The 15,119-nt window shown below is 34.9% G+C and overlaps 1 pseudogene; it reads right to left on the reverse strand.

Annotated features, from left to right (window-relative positions):
- Nucleotides 1-203: 203 nt before the first annotated feature.
- On the reverse strand, nucleotides 204-889 carry LOC116630546 (annotated as a pseudogene).
- Between the last annotated feature and the right edge of the window lie 14,230 nt (nucleotides 890-15,119).

Consider the following 15,119-nt stretch of genomic DNA (forward strand, 5'->3'; position numbering starts at 1 on the left):
GAAATGACAAGATTTCATTCTTTTTAATGGCTGAATAATATTCCACTCACCTTTATCCAACTTAGGTTGTTCCATATACTGGCTATTGTAAATAATGCTGCAGTGAACATGAGTGTACAAAATCTTTTTGTGTTTTTTTTTTTCCTTTTGAGAGTAGTCATTTATTAACTGACCAGATTACAAAAATAATCATGGTAGATACTTTAGTTCATCCTCCTAATAAGCCTATTGATCTGGTCTTCCCTGTTACCAGCATCTCCACCTTCTACAAAATGGGTGGTCTTTTTCTTCATTCCCCCTCATGGAGAAGATAATTTGAAGGGCCATAAAAAGTTGTTTGCTTCTTTGAAACATTTTCCAACAGTATGATCTATATCAGATCCTCCATGCAGATGATGCCATATTTATCAAGAGATCGGGCAATCAATGTGTTATCTGTCAGGGCAATTCCCTTCTTGTTGGTTTTGCCATAACCACGCTTGTAGATCAATTCATTCACCGACTTCAGGTCTGGGTCCCCCCAAGCTATATACGGTTCCACCATCCTTAGCATGTTAACTGAAGCCTTGTTGAGCTTAACAAAGGTGCCATTGAAGATCTGGCGAAGGCGAAGAAGCTGCAACACCATTGATACCTTTGGGCTCACACCATTGATACCTCGGATCCTGATGACAAATGCCAATTTGGGTTCCCCAGGTACATGGAAGTTGTCAGCTTTTCTTGCCATCCTCGCCATTCAAATCTCAGTTCTATACATCTGCTTATATTCCTTGTGGTAATGCTTAGCTTTTTCATAGATAAGCTTCCTTCTTGCCTTTCGAAGCATCTTCTGAGCAAACTTCTTCCTCAGACGCTTGATCTTCAACTCTGTGAAATTCCTTCGCTTCTTCTTAAGGGTTTCTGGCACAGCAGGAACCTTCTTTTCTCTTCTGCACCCTCCGTGGTTCCAGCTGGAAAAGAGGACTACAAAATCTTTTTGAATTAGTGTTTTCATTTTGGAGCAATACCTAGAAGTGGAATTGCCGAATCATATTTTTTATATTTTTGGGGAACTTCTACACTGGCTGCACCAATTTACATTCCTAGCAGTAGTGCACAAGTGGTCCCTTTTCTCCACATCCTTGCCAACACTTATCTCTTGTCTTCTTGATGATAGCCATTCTAACAAGTATGAGGTGATATCTCATTGTGGTTTATTTGTATTTTCCTAATGATTAATGACATAGAGCATCTTTTCATGTACCTACTGGCTCTCTGTATGTCTTCTTTGGAAAAATGACTATTCAAATTTTCTGCTCATTTTTTAATTAGATTGTTTGTTTGCTTTTGGGTTGCATTTCTTTCTATATTTTGTATATTAACCCTTCATCAGATATATGATTTGCAATTATTTTCTCCCATTCTGTAGGTTGTCTTTTCATTTTATTGATCGTTTCTTTTGCTGTGGAGATGCTTTTTAGTTTGATGTAGTCCCATTTGTTGATTTTTGCTTTTGTTGATTATGCTTTTGGTGTCAGATTAAAAAAATCATTGCTAAGACCTATGTCACAGAGTTTATCACCTATGAATTCTTCTGGGAGTTTTGTGGTTTCAAGTTTTATGTTCAAGTCTTTAATCCAGTTCTAGGTAATTTTTTGTGTGTATAAAATAGTGGGTTTTTTTGGTGGAGTCTTTAGGATTTTCTGCATATAAAATCATATCATCTGAAAATAAAGACAGTTTTACTTCTTCCTCTCTAATTTGGCTGCCTTTTATATCATTAACTTGCCTGATTGCTCTAGCTAGGGCACCCGGTACTATGTTGAGTAAGAGTGGTAAGAGTGGGTACTCTGTCCTGTTCTTGATCTTAGAAGAAAAGCTTTCAGCCTTGCACTGTTGAGTATGATGTTAGCTGTGGATTTGTCGTATACGGCCTTTATTATGCTGAACTATGTTCTTTCTATACCCAATTTGTTGGGAGTTTTTATCATAGAAGACTTGTATTTTGTCACATACTTTTTTTGCATTTATTGAGATCATGTGATTTTTACCTTTCATTCTATTAATGTGATGTGTCACATGTATTTATTTATATATGTTGAACCATCCTTGTACCCCAGGAATAATTTCAACTTGATCATGGTGTTTGATCCTTTTAATGTGCTATTGAATTTAATTTTCTAATATTTTGTTGAAAAGTTTTACATCTACATTAGTTTTCTTTTTTTGTAGTGTCCTTATCTGGTTTTGGTGTTACAGTAATGCTAGTCTTGTAAGTGAGTTTGGAAGTGTTCCCACCTCTTCAATTTTTTGGAAGAGTTTGAGCAAGATTGTCCTTAATTCTTCTTTAAATGTTTGGTAGAATTTATTAGGGAAACTATCTGGTTCTGGGCTTTTCTTTGTTGGGAGATCATTTTTATTACTGATTCAATCTCCTTACTCATTTTGAATCTGTTCAGTTTTTCTCTTTCTTCAAGATTCAGTCCTGGCAGGTTGTATGTTTCTAGGAATTTGTTTATTCTAAGTTATCCAATTTGTTGGTATATAATTGTTTGTAGTAGTCTCTTGTAACTTTTTTGTATTTCTGTGGTATCATTTGTAATGTCTCCTTTCTCATTTTTAATTTTTTTTATTTGATACTCCTCTCTTTTTTACTTAGTCTAAATGAAGTTTTGTTATTTTTGTTTATTTTTTTCAAAACCGAGCTCTTAGTTTTGTTGATCTTTTCTATTGTTTTTCTGGTCTCTATTTCATTTATTTATGCTCTGATCTTTGTTATTTTCTTCCTTCTACTAATTTGGACTTAGTTTGTTGTTTTTCTCTGAGATGTAAAGTTAGGTTGTTTATTTGGGTTCTTTCTTTTTTTCTTAGTGTAGGCATTTATCACTATAAACTTCCCTCGAATTACTGCTTTTGCTACATCCCATAAATTTTGGTATTTTGTGTTTCCATTTTGTTTGTTTTAAGATTTTTTTTTATTTCTTTTTTGATTTTTTCTTTGGCCTATTGGTCACATTTTATATGTCTTTTTGGCCTGAAAAATAATTCAAATTTTGTGTTTCCTTATTGATTTTCAGTCTGGATGATCTATCCATTATTTAAAATGGGGTATTGAAGTCCCCAACTATCATTGTATTGTTTATTTTTCCCCTCAGATCTGTTAGTATTTGCGGAATATATTTAGGTGCTCTAAAGTTGTGTGCATACATATTTATAATAGTTCTATCTTCTTGATGAGTTGGCCCCTTATTATTATATAATAACCTACTTTGCTCTTCTCACCATTTTTGGCTTAATATCTATTTTATCTGATTATAAATATAGCTACCCTCACTTTCTTTTGGTTTCCACTTGCATGGAATATTTTCGTTCATCCCTTCACTTTGAACCTGAAAGTGTCCTTTAAAACTGAAGTGAGTCTCTTGATGGTAGCATATAGTTGGGTCTCATTTTTTAATCCATCCAGCCACTCTGTGCCTTTTGATTAGGTAATTCAATCCATTTATATTTAGAATAATTATTGATATGTAAGGACTTGCCAGTGCCATGCTATCAATTGCTTTCTGACTGTTTTGTAGTTTTATCATTCCTTTTTTCCTCTCCTGCAGCCTATTTTTATGAATTGGTGATTTTCCATGGTATGCCCTGATTCCCTCCTCTTTGTCTTTTATGAATCTACTATACTTTTGCTCTGTGGTTATTATGATGCTTACATAAAACATCTTATGAATTAACAGTCCATATTATTCTTGTAGCAACTTAACTTTGATTATATAAAAAAAAAAACCCTTTATTCTCTCCCTTCTTATTTTTTTGATGTCATAATTTATCTCATTTTATATTGTGTATTCATCAACTATATTCTTAATGCTCTTTTCCTTTAATCTTTAAACTATAGTTAAGTGGTTAACACACTGTCATCTTACAGAATTAGAGATTTCTTTATCTGGCTGGATATTTAAGAAAAAGAAGAGCAAATTATGTACAAAATAAGCAGAAAAAAGAAATAATTAAAATTAGGGCAGAAATCAATGAAATTGAAAACATGAAATCAATAGAAAAAATAAATTAAGCAAATAGGTGGCTCTTTGAAAAGTTCAATAAAATTGACAAGCCTCTGGCCAGCCTCATCAAGAAAAAAAGGATGCAACTTGCTAATATCAGAAATGAAAGAGAAGACATCACTACAGATTGCCCTGACATTAAAAGGATAAAATGGAATTCTATGAATAACTCTAGGCCCACAAATTTGATAACCTAGATGAAACTGATGAGTTCTTTGAAAGCTACAATTTGCCAAAACACACACAGGAAAAAATAGACAATCTGAATAGGCCTATATCTATTAAAGAAATTGAATTAATAATTGATCACCTTCCAAAAAAGAAAGGGCCAAAACCAGATGGGTTCACTGCTGAATTCTATCAAATATTTAAGGAAGAAATTACACCAATGCAATCCCTTTCAGAATATAGAAGCAGAGGGAATACTTCCAAACTAATTTTATGAGGCCAACATTTCCTAAAATTAAAACCAAAGACATTACAAGAAAGGGAAATTATAGACCAATATCTCTCTTGAACATAGATGCAAAAATCTTCTGTAAACTTGAAGGTAGATCAATAGGAATTACAGAACCTGAACAGAGTCAAAAAGGCAATTGAAAAAAAATGAATGGAACCTTAGGAACCTATGGAACAAAAAAATATAAGATGTAACATTTGTGTCATCAGAGTCCCAGAAGAGAGGAAAGTGTGTGAGGCTGAGAAAATTTTTAACAAAAAATGGTGAAAACTTCCTAAATCTGGTAAAACATATAAACAATAGATTCAAGAAACCGAGGAAGCCACAAACAAGATGAACCCAAAGAAGTCCATTCCCAGACACATCATAATCAAATTTCTGAAAACTAAAAACAAGGAAAAAAACCTAAAAGATCCAGAAGGAAAAAACACATTTCAAATAATACAATTCAAATAACAGTGAAATTCTTATCAGAAATGATAGGAGTCAGAAGGAAGTGGCAAAATATATTCAATTGCTAAAAGAAAGAACTATAAACTCAGAATTCTATATCCACCAAAAATATATTTTAAGAATAAAGGTGAAATAAAAAATTTTCAAATGAAGAAAAAGTAAGAGAAATTGTTATTACTAGACCTGACCTAAAAGAATTGTGGAAAGAAATTATTCCAACAGAAAGAAAATAATAATAGAAAGAAACCTAGAACATCAAGAATAAAGAAAGAGCCATGGAATGGGTAAATATATGGGTAAGTAAATAGAATATCATTCTCCTTATGAGTTTTAAAAATTGTTATTAGTCAATTGAAATTAAAATTGTAACATTGTCTAATATGTAAATACATAATTAAATAACATATTAACAGAGTGAATAAAAACTGTGACCAAACTGTATGCTATTAGCAAGAAATTTTATTTATTTATTTATTTATTTATTTATTTATTTATTTATTTATTGTTATTGAAGTACAGTTGACACACACTGTTACATTAGTTTTAGGTGTACAACATAGTGATTTAACAACTGTATGTTATGCTACCATCAAGTGTAGCCTATCGTCTTTCACCATACAACACTATTGCAATGTTATTGACTATATTCCCTATGCTGTACCTATGCTTGTTTTTATCCCTGTGACTTATTCATTCCACAACTGCAAGTCTGTATCTCCCACTCCCTTTCACCCATTTTGCCCATGTCTCCATTCCTCTTCCCTCTGGCAGCCATCAGTTTGTTCCCTGTATTTATTTTTTCTGCTTTTTGTTTGTTTGTTTGTTCACTAGTTTTGTTTTTTAGATTCCACATATAAGTGAAATCATATGCTATTTGTTTTTCTCAGTCTAACTTATTTCACTTAGCATATTACCTGGTAGGTCCATCCATGTTGTCACAAATGGCAGGATCTCATGTATATGTATATATACACAGACATACACACATCATCTTTATCCATTCATCTATTGATGAACACTTAGGTTGCTTCTATATCTTAGCTATTGTAAATAATGCTGCAATAAACATAGGGGTGCATTTATCATTTTGAATTAGTGTTTTTGCTTTATTTGGGTAAATACCCAGTAATGGAATTACTGGATCATATGGTAATTCTATTTTTAACTTTTTGAGCAACCTCCACACTGTTTTCCCCAGTGGCTGCACCAATTTATATTCCTACCACCAGTACATGAGGGTTCTTTTTTCTCCACATTGTTGCCAATACTTGATATTTCTTATCTTTTTGATTCTAGCCATTCTGTCTGTGTAAGTGATATCTCATTGTGGTTTTGATTTGCATTTCTCTGATGCTTAGTTATGTTGAGCATCTTTTCAGGAAATTCATTTTAAATATAATGATATAGTTAAGTTAAAGGTAAAAAGCTGGAAAAAGTATACCATTCAAATATTAATAAAATAAAGTGAGAGTGGCTACGTTAATATTAGATAAAGTCGACTTCAGACCAAAGAAGAAACAACACATTACATAATGACAAGGGTCAATCCATCAAAAAGACAACACAATTCTCAGTGTGTATACACTGAACAACCAAGCTTCAAAATACATAAAGCAAAAACTGAGAGAAGTGAAAAAGAGAAAAAGACAAATTTACAATTGCAATTGGAGAATTCAATGCTCAGTAGTTGATATACCTAACAGAGAAAAAATCAGCAAGAATATAGCAGAACTGAAAAATACCATCAATCAATGAGATCTGATTGATATTTATAGAATACTGCACCCAGCAACAGCAGAATGCAAATTCTTTTCAATTGCACACAGAATATTCACCAAGACCATCTTTGGTTTTACGAGAAGCATAAGCAAACTTAAGTGAATTGAAATCATGCAAAATATGTTCTTTGACTATAATATGATCAAACTAGAAATGCATTAGAAAGAAAATAGAAATATCTTTAAACACTTGTAAACTTATCCACACACTTTCAAATAATCCATGAGTCAGAAAAGAACTCTGAAAGGAAATAAAAAATTACACTGAAGTAAATAAACATTAAAATAAACATATCAGAATGAATGGGTGGGATGCAGCCAAACTACTTAGAAGGAAATTTTTAGCACCAAATGCTAATTAGAAAAAAGGAAAAATCTTAAATCGATAAGTTTAGCTTCCTCCTCAGGAAGTTAGAAAGGAAGAACAAAATTAACACAAGCAGAAGGAAGGAAATAATTAAGACATAGAAATCAATGGATTGAAAACAGAAAAACAGTAGAGAAAAAATAAAATCGAAGGCTGGTTGCTTAAAAATATCAATGGAATTGATAAACTCCTAACAGGACTGACAGAGAAAAAAAAGAGAAAAGATGCAAATTACCAACGGTAGGCACGAAAAAGGGAATATCAATGCAAACCCTGCACATATTAAATGGATATTAAGGAAACACTAGCATTGACTGTACACACATACATTTGATCACTTGGATGAAATGAATCAATTCCTCGAAAACCACAACCTACTGAAACTCACTAAAAATGAAAGAGATAATCTGAATAGTCTGATAATTACCAGATAAATTAATTTAGAAATTACATAGCTCCAGAAAAAGCAATCTGCAAGCCAAGATGGTTTAAATGGACATTCCTCCCAAACATTTAAACCAGAATTAACACCTTCTATATAATCTTTTTTGGAAAATAAAAGAGGAGGAAACAGCTCCCAACTCATTTTATGAAGGTGGTATTACCCTCATACCAAAATCAGACAGACAAAATAAGAAAACTACAAACATTAAAAGTCTTCAATAAAATATTTAAAAATTATATCCAGTAATATGTATGTATTCTGTATCTTATATCTATAATATATGTACACATAAGATATGTATAGCTTATGATATAAGAATTAAATATCACAACTAAACAAGAGTCATTCCAGAAATAAAAGGCTAGTTCAATATTTGAAAATCAATGTAATTGGACATATTAACAGATAAAAAAGAAAGCCCACACAATTATATAAATTGGCACAGAAAAAGCATTGAAAAAATATTTAACACCCATTCGTGATAAAATTCTCAGAAAACTAGGAATAAAGGGGCATCTCCTCAATCTCATAAAAAACATCTACAGGGGCACCTGGGTGGCTCAGTCAGTTAAGCATCTACCTTTGGCTCAGGTCATGATACCAGGGTCCTGGGATTGAGCCCCCCATTGGGCTCCCTGCTCAGCAGGGAGTTTGCTTCTCCCCCTGCACCTCTCCCCAGTCGTTTTCTCTCTCTCTCTTTCTCTCAAATAAATAAATAAAATATTTAAAAATATTTTTTTAAAATATTTTTTAAAAAGAAGAATAAAGTTGGAGAAATCAGATTACGTTGGTTTAAGTCTTCCTGTGTGGCTACAGTAATCCAGACAGGTTTATAGAGGTATAGACACAAAGATCAATGGAACGGAATAGACAACATAAAAATAGACCTATAGAAGTATGGCCAACAGATTTTTGACAGAGGTGCAAAAGCAGTTCAATGAAGAAAGAATAGTATTATTAACACATGGTGCTGGAACAAGTGGACATTCACAGCAAGAAAGATGAACTAGGATGTAAACCTGCCACCTTACACAAAAATTAACTCAAAATGGAACATAAGAGAACATGTAAAACTATAATACTTTTAGAGGAAATCTAGAAAAAAAATCTTTGTGACCTAGGGCTAAGCAAAAAATTCTTAGATATGACATCAAAAGCATAATCCACAAAAGAAACACTGATAAATTGGACTTCATCAAAATTAAGAACTTCGGCTCTATGAAAAATTCCATTTTAAGAGGTTTAAAAGACAAGCCACAGACTGGGAAAACATGTCTGCAAATCACACACCTGACAAAGGACATGCATCCAAGAGCTATAAAGAACTCTCCGGGTTTAACAATAAAAACACATGAAGGGGGGAAATCAGAGGGGGAGAAGAACCATGAGAGACTATGGGCTCCGGGAATCAAACTGACGGTTTTAGAGGGAGGAGAGTTGGGGAATGGGTGAGCCTGGTGATGAATATTAAGGAGGACACGTATTGCATGGAGCACTGGGTGTTATACACAAACAATGAATTCATGGAACACTACATCAAAAACTAATGATGTAATGTATGGTGATTAACATAACATAATAATAAAAAAAGAAAAAAAACTAATGATGTACTGTATGGTGACTAACATAACATAAAAACATAAAAAATTAAAAATAAAAATAAAATAAAACAAGAAAACAATAAAAACACAACGCAATTAGAAAAAGACTGAAACAGACATTTAACCAAAGAGGGAATATGGGGGCATCTGGGTGACTCAGTGGGGTTAGCATCTGGCTTGGGCTGAGGTCATGATCTCAGGGTTCTGGGATGGAGTCTAGCGTTGGGCTCCACCTCAGTGGGGAGCCTGCTTCTCCTTCTCCCTCCGCCCCTCTCTCTCTGCCTCTGCTTCCACTCCTGCTCTGTCTCTCTTTCAAATAAATAAATAAAATATTTTTTAAAAAAAAGAGGGAATGTGGGTTGCAAATAAGCATACAAAGAGCTTTTCAGTATCATTCACCATGCTGAGTGAGGAAAAGCCAATATTTAAGGTTTAATACCATATGCTTCCATTCATATAATTTTGAAATGACAAAATTATAGAGATGGAGAACAGATCAGTGGTTGTCAGGGGTTAAGGAGGTAGGTGCCAAGGGGTTATGATTATAAAAGTGTAACACAGTGGAGGACTTTGAGATGATGGAACATACCTTCCATATCTTGATTACGATGGTAGCTATACGAATCTATACAAGTGGCTAAATTTCATAGAACTATAAAATGTAGTACAAAATATAAAGACTGGTGGAATCCAAGTAAGGTCTGTATCTAGTCCATTGTGCCAATATCAACTCTCTGGTTTTCATAATGTACAATGTTACTATTAGGAGAAGTTGGGTGAAGGGTATACAGGAACTTTTTGTACTATTTTTGTAACTTCTTATGATTCTATAATTATTTCAAAAAAATATCACAAAGGAACCCCTAATCTGCCACTGCAGCAACAACGTCAAGCCAGTGACTTTGAAAACCTAGACGAAATGGGCACATTTCTAGAAAAATATCACTTACCAAAACTGACTCAAGAAGAAAATCTAAATAGCTCATCTATGCACATTTAAGAAATGCATCAAAGTTATAATACATTTTCCCACAGTAAACACACCAAATAAATTCTGTAAATGTTCTTCCTAACATTTTAAGTTTTACCTTTTTATTTCCTATATATACTCCTGGGCATTTTTCCTGAAACTATTGATATTTCTAATCCTATATCTAGTAATCTTAACATTTAAAATTCAATTACATTTTTTATTGTTACGTTAATCACCATACATTACATCATTAGTTTTTGATGTAGTGTTCCATGATTCATTGTTTGTGCATAACACCCAGTGCTCCATGCAGAACGTGCCCTCTTTAATACCCATCACCGAGCTAACCTATCCTCCCACCCCCCTCCCCTCTAGAACCCTCAGTTTGTTTTTTCAGAGTCCATCGTCTCTCATGGTTCGTCTCCCCCTCCGATTTCAATTATATTTTAACAGCTAATATAGAGAAAATCTTCTGATCCAGGAAGATAAAAGAAGACCAAGTTTCTAGTTAGGAGTTCCAGGCTTTCTCTTTATACTTTGTCTGAGCTTTTCCTTGTTCTTTTTTTTAATTGCAACCATCCATTTCTTTTCTCTCCTTTGGAATGAGAGAGGTTCTTTGGTTGGGGGCTACATGAAGCCCATTTGTCCCTACATATGTAGTCCAATACTCTGTCTCTTGGAGGTTGCCCATGCTTCTCATGTCCATAATAAATGGAGGGAGTTGTCTTCCTTTTCTTCCTTTTCTTCCTTTTCTAATAGATTTCTTGGTATATGTTTTTTTTTTTTTTCCTCTATTTCTCTCCAGTCCACTCTAGTATGCAATAATCTTCTCCGTATCTTTCAGTAGACAAACTCTGTCTTAATTATGTTTCTCTCATCTGGGATATCATTACATCCCACCCGCACTTTTAGTTGCTCCCATAATTGTAATTCTTTCCTGGGGAGACGCTGCCTTATAAATGTTCCAATCTTCATTTCATCTACGCTTGTCTGAACAACAATTTGTTTTATAAGCGTGCGTTATGCCCATGCTATCTCTCCTATTTTCATCAGTATTGTTTTTGCTTTTCTATAATCTTTCCATGTTTTAGCTCTTAAATTGTTGTTTGGGGTTGGCCATCTAATTTTTCATCCTGCAAATATCCATTTCAGTGATGACTGCCTCCGGCCTCCCTTTGTTTTAACTTTAGTAGTATCAAGGAACGTGATATCCATATATCCGTTTATTGCCACGTGGTTTATAATTTTCCAACTTCATGTCTGAATCTTTTAGCAATATTTTGTAATTATCAATATTATCTGTTATCAGTTTATTTGCCATATTATGTATTCATTATTCTGTGGTTGAGCCTATCTTATGTCTATTACAGCATAGATTTTTTACTAATCACGACTAGTCACTCTCTGTAATTCCTATCATCTGGGTTGTTGAAATCCTCATTAGAGTGTCATCTGACCAGGCCAGAACCCCCTGGGTCATTATCTTCATCACAATATTTATGATATTCAGCACCATCTGCTTGGAAACACAGGGTTCTTTCTTCCCTTGTTTTTTTCCTAATTCTGTCTAGATCCTGCACTACTTCGAATCATAATCATCACATCCTTTTACTGTCTGGTTTTCTCTTCTCTAGTTGGTCTAAACATCATGGGAGCAGGGAATCAACCCTCTTATTTTAGGTATAAACATAACTCTGTACTTATTTTCTTTAAATAATCATGCTTGCCTAGTTTGTTAACCTAGTAAATATTCCCTTTCACTGAATTATAAAACCTTTTATATTTATTCATGGTTTAAAATTACTAATGAATTTCTTTCAGCTCTTGACCTCAAATTCTATTTTGCTTTAGTCTTACACACATGCAGGAGCCTATCACTCTAAAAATGTGATGCTGTGCATATATACATAAGGCCAAGAGAGACTCAGAAGAACCTTTATGTTCTGAAGGTGAGGAAAGGTCAGGCTCAAGTTTAATTACAATCCCGGAGGAGAAAATGTCATGTAATTATGTGGATAAATACATGTTAGTGTCAGTTTGGTTAAAAAATGTATAAACATAATTTGTGATATTTTTCTTGCAAAATCAAACAGACATACCAAGAGTTTCAAAAAAAAAAAATGGCCCCAACTATTGAGAGCAGTGAAGAGTGGGGAGATGGACTATTCTGGTTTGATATTAAGAGATTCAAGAAAGCTAAATTGTGTTTGGTGTGATGAGCTGGCTCATGGAAAGTTGAGAAAAGCTAAATAAGCCTCGAAGTGGGAGTTGGGCTGAAGCAGGGTGACCCTTGTAGGGCAGCTGGCCTTGTGAGCTCAATGATACTGGAGGGTACATAAAGTACAAGACTATGCTGGTTACAGGCTATTGAGAATTCACCATGTACCCGGCCCCAAATCAGAACATGACATGCTCTCTTTCCTATTATTAGATTCTTGGAATAGACTCTTGAATATAATTGCTCAAAAGGGGCAGGTTTGTGCACACTCATGCTCCCAGAACCTGAAGATCATTTACCTATATGACACAGAGAAAATGTGAAGCCAGTTGGCACTTCCTACCCAGTGGGACCTGGGTGACTATGTCTTTATCAGTCATTATTAAAGCTTTTCGGCTGAGCTATTCCACTGGGGACTCAGCATTCACTCTTTCCAATGTATGTCTCTCAGAAAAACCTGAAATCAACAAACAAAAATTCTCAGTTTGTCCTGCAGATGCCACCATAACCATAGACTATCTCTTTCTTGCCCTTCAGCTGGGATCTCTAGGGGCTGCCACAGACCAGAAATTCTAGAAGATAGAATAAACCAATTTATGGAGTTAGTGGTTCATAGTCATAAACTCACGCGTGTGTTTAGAGTTCTATAGCTCCAAGGTATAGATTAGGATTGTATTTTTCATTTTTAAAAAAAATCATTTTTAATTTTTTGAATAGAGACTATTTACATGATGCAAAGGTCAGAAAGCATGAAAGGTATATAATAATCTCCCTCCTACTCTGGCCCCCATCTGCCTAGTTCTTATTCATGATGCCTCAAAACACGTAACCACAGCTATTAGTCTATCATTCCAGAGAGTTTTAATAGATATGTATATAAAATATAAATAAATAATTTGCATCTTCGTAGTATGTAAATGGCAGCATATGATATAGACTATTCTATACTTTGTTTTTTGTTTTAAAGATTATTTTATTTGAGAGAGAGAGCAGGGTAGGGAGGGGCAGAGGGAGGAGAGAGAATCTTAAGCAGACTCCATGTTGAGCACGGAGCCCGACGTGGGGCTCGATTCCATGACACTGAGATCGTGACCTGAGCCGAAACCAAGAGTCAGATGTTTAATCAACTGTGTCACCCAGGGGGCACCCCTATACTTTTTTTTCCACGTAAACCTAAATATAAGAATTTTCTATAACATTGCATAAAGAGCTTCCTTACATTTTTTTAAACAACTAAATAGTATTATACTGCATGAATGTACAATTATTTCTTGTTGGGTATTTATTTTGATTCCAATTCTGTGATTTATAACTGCTTAATAATAATAAAAATAGTGATCTGTATTATTTTTCTATTGCTGCCATAACAAGTTATCACAAACTTAGTGGCTTCAACAACCCCATTTATTATCTCACGTTCTATATATCAGAAGTCCTGAGGAGTTTGGCTGGGCTCTCTGCTCAGGGACCAACAAGGAGAAAGTTAAGTTGTTGGCTCAGTTGAACTCTTACTGGTGGCTCCATTTCCAGGTTCATTCAGGGTGTGGGCAGATTTCAGTTTTGGAGGTTGTGGAACCAAAGTTTCTGTTTCTTTGCCCACTGGCAGCCAGGAGCCCCTCCCTGATCCCCCAAGGAGCATCCTTCCCCTCCCACAGTCCCCCCCCTCTCCAACCAATAAGGGCACAACACCAAGTTCTTCTCAAAGCTTGGAATCTTTCTGACTTCCCTTTCTGCCACCAGCAGGAGAAAGCTCTCTGCTTTTAAGGAGTCATGGGATTGGCTCAGACCCACCCCAGTGATCTCCTATCTTTTAGAAATTCTACTTACCACACTTAGCACTCACCCTGCACTTACAGATGTGCATAAGTGATATTACATATCCTCCCTACAACTCATTACATTCGGTTGTTATTTCCATTTTACAGATGGGTGATCTGAGAAAGAGAGAGAATAAATAACTTGCCTCTGGTCACAAAACTGAGTGGTGGAGCCAAATACAGTCACTCTGTCCCCAAACCAGTGCTCCTGGGCATGTCCCCCGAATGCCTGTTGCACATGGAGCTTTAGTGAATAATCCTTTAATGTTAGTCATTGCACCGGTTAGAGTCCTGCAGGAGACAGGATGTTTTCCAGAGAGTTTAACTGAAGAGAGTATAATGAAGTTATTATTTACAGAGGGATGGGTAAGATTGAGAGAAGCCAACAAGGATGGTGAAGACCAGAGGAGCTAAAATCCACAGGTGGTTTAGCATCTCTGGGTTTGAAGTGAAAGGGAAGAAAACTGTGTCACCTGGGGCTGGCAAGAGTAATTATGACATTGTCACATATCATGGATTACTAGCATACTACTTCCTCTGGCAGAGGATATCTGTTGGCTTATCAAAGATATGGGCAACAGAATCCATTTGGAGGGTTTATTTCTGTGGGCCATTCTTGATACCAGTTAATGCATCAGTCAAGGCCCCCACAGGACAAAAATGACATATTCAAGGGTTTAACTGAAGAGAATTTAATGAAGGAAATATTTTAAGACAGATGGTACATTAGTTAAGGTTCTCCAGAGAAACAGAATCAATAGCTTGTATCTATTTATCTATCTATCTATCTATCTATCTATCTATCTATCTATCTATCTAAGAGATTTATTATAAGGAATTGGCTCACATGATTATGGAGGCTGACAAATCCAAAATCCGCAGATCCAATGCTCCAATATGCATGGAAGCTTCTGTAACATCAGGAAGAGATGATCTTCCAGTTTGAAGACCATCAGGAGGAGAA

Source organism: Phoca vitulina, unplaced genomic scaffold (genome assembly GCF_004348235.1).
Source record: "Phoca vitulina isolate PV1807 unplaced genomic scaffold, GSC_HSeal_1.0 scaffold4, whole genome shotgun sequence".
In the NCBI taxonomy this organism is placed as follows: domain Eukaryota; kingdom Metazoa; phylum Chordata; class Mammalia; order Carnivora; family Phocidae; genus Phoca; species Phoca vitulina.